Below are 3,032 nucleotides of genomic sequence, written 5' to 3'. Positions count from 1 at the left end.
TCATCGGTCTTCAAACCGTGTGCTCACCCAGGAGCGCTCTCAAATGTGCTCGGTTGTGCTTCATGGACACCCCCAGCTTTAGCACCAGACCTCTGTGCTAACGTACACGTGTCTCTCTAAGACAGTGCATAATTTCCAGACTTTCCAAAAATTTACTTAGCCACGTTCTTTTAAAAAAATCCTGTATCTATGTACAGTCTCCAAAAGAGGATTAAAGGATTCTCCTTAAACGCTTAAGGAAGGATGCCTTGTACCACGCTGTTAGCCTCGGGGATGCGTGCCCACATACAATCCTGATCATTCACACAGCCAAGCCCTGGTGCAGGGGCGCAGGACCCAGGACGGGAAGCCATCCTCCTACAGGGTGCATCGATCACAGTGCTGGAGTCTGTGTCGGGGGATGGGAGTGTGTCTAGGACATGATGGATGGTTGGATGGTGACCCCTGGGAAGAGGGGTCACCTCAGTTTATCTGGGGTTGGGCTCACTCGTCTCAGCCTGACTTAACAGACAATATGTTTCGGTAGTGTATTGCAGGCCATTATCTTCCTGGAAGTCACAATCTAGTTGGTGAACCAAGCATACCAGGAGTGATGTGGTGACAGATAGGACAACAGGGACACACAGAAAGGAAATGAAATGTCTTATAGACCTGGACAGATAGAAGACAGGCCTAGCAAATGGGGCTAAAGGAGGGCAGAATGACTCACAGAGGCCACAGCCACTGGGTGTGAAAGAGCAATTGGGAACTTTCTAGAGGCTGAACGGGAGAAGAGAGAATCTAGTATACAAAGGCATGGAAGTGAATCTGTTGAATCAGGTGCTTCTTTCTCCCAGCCTCATCCCAGGAATAAGACTCAGACTCAACATATATCATAAATACCTTGACCAATAGCTAGGCTCTTCCCTGACTAGATCATAATTAAAATAACCTATTTATTCTAACCTACATTCTGCCACAGAGCTGGTTACCTGTGCTCAGATACCATGTGTCTGTCTTGGGTGAATCTTCCACGCCTGGCATTCTCCCAGAATCCTTTCTGCCTACAGGATGTTCCACCACCTATTTCCTGCCTAAGCTATAGGCCATCAATTTTATTATTGACAAGTGTCTTAGTTAGGATTTTACTGCTATGAACAGACACCATGACCAAGGCAACTCTTATGAGGACAGCATTTAATTGGGGCTGGCTTACAGGTTCAGAGGTTCAGTCCATTATCATCAAGGTGGGAGCATGGCAACATCCAGGCAGGCATGGTGCAGGAGGAGCTGAGAGTTCTACATCTTGATCCAAAGGCAGCCAGAAGGAACCGCTCTGTCTTCTGCACTGGGAGGAGCTTGAGCGTAAGGCCACACTCACATTGATACACTTCCTTCAACAAGGCCACACCCCCTAACAGTGCTACTTCCTATGGGCCAAGCTTATTCAAACTACAACAAGGTTGGGCCTGAAGGATTTGCAAAGACAGAGGATGATGTCACATTTAAACTATTGAACAACAATTTCAGGTGTGGGAGCAGAGGTAACCCGAGCAAATGAAGCCAAGTGGATGTGCGTATTGTTTGACGTAAGCACAGTCGTGTCAAGGACCCACAGACCCAGGTACCTCTGTCAGGGTGAGAGGCTCAGAGGGCAATGGCATAAGCCTTCCTTTGGTCCATGTGTGAATGTTGATAGTGTGTGCAGAAAATACCCATCATAGCTCCCTCTTCTACAATTATAGCCTGCAGAGTGCTCCCCAGCTCCCACGGCTATTAGTCAAGTCTGCCTCCTTGTTTATCAGTACCTAATAGCCCTGGCTCCTTGTTTATTGGTGTATAATAATCTTGCCTCTCTGTTCAACTGTATGTAATAACCCCGCCTCCTGTTCAGATATATATAATAACCCTCCTTCCTGTTCAGCTATATGCACTAATCCTGCCTCTTGTCCATCTGTATATTATAACCCTTCCTCCTGTTCATCTGTATACAAAACCAACCAAACAAAAAAGAGCGATTTATTTATTTGTTACCTATTGCCTATGGGTGTTTTGATATAGGTATGTCTGTGCATCGTGTGTCTGCCTGGAGCCTGAGGAAGCCAGAAGAGGTGTTCGATCCCCTGGAACTGGAGTTACAGACAGTCATGAGCTGCCCTGTGAGTGCCGGGACCTAAACCCAAATCCTCTGAAGGAGCAGCCAGTGCTCCTAACCACTGAGCCATCTCTCCAGCCCCTGAGCTGTCTTTTAAATTTTTATTTACATATTTATTTGTTTATTTATAGACAGGGTCTCAGGGTATCTCCAGCTGATCTCAATTTTGCTATATCACAGAGGATAACCTTGAACTTCTTGACCCTCTTGCCTCCACCTCCCAACTGCTGTGTTACAGGCCTTTACCTCCACACCTGGCTTTATCAGGCGCTGAGATCAAACAGCACAAACCAGGGCTTTGTGTTTGCTAGGCAAACACTATCCATCAATCCTTTTTCTTTCTCTCTCTCTCTCTCCTTTTCTTTCTCTCTCTCTCTCTTTTTTTTCCTCACTACGTAGCCCTGACAGGCTTTGAATTTGTGCCTATCCTCCTGCCTCAGCCTCCCAGGTACTGGATTACAGGTGTGTGTCACTGTCCCTGGTGTGGATGGTGTGTGACATTAATACTTGTCACAGAATACCGTTCAGCCAGAGAGGCCCGGGCTGCTTAGTCAAAGGGTGTCTCACTCAGTCTGTTTCCTGGTAGAGATGAGTCAGTGCTGACGGTGAGTGCTTCGTTGTCTTCATTCGGCTCCAGAGACTGACCTGACATGGAGCAATGAGGAAATGACCAACAGACAAAGACACATGGACAGAAATGCTGGGACAGGGTCCAGCAGACTTCCTGATAGAGAAATCAGAGCACCCCGGAAGCTTAGAGTGTTCACTACACATCTGAACAAAAAGGCAGGGTCACTGTATACAGAAGAACAGGACAAGGTCACTGTATACAGAAGAACAGGACAGGGTCACTGTATACAGAAGAACAGGACAGGGTCGCTGTATACAGAAGAACAGG

Source organism: Grammomys surdaster, unplaced genomic scaffold (assembly GCF_004785775.1).
Source record: "Grammomys surdaster isolate TR1022 unplaced genomic scaffold, NIH_TR_1.0 125889, whole genome shotgun sequence".
Taxonomy (NCBI): domain Eukaryota; kingdom Metazoa; phylum Chordata; class Mammalia; order Rodentia; family Muridae; genus Grammomys; species Grammomys surdaster.
Note: the sequence above shows the minus strand (reverse complement) of the source record.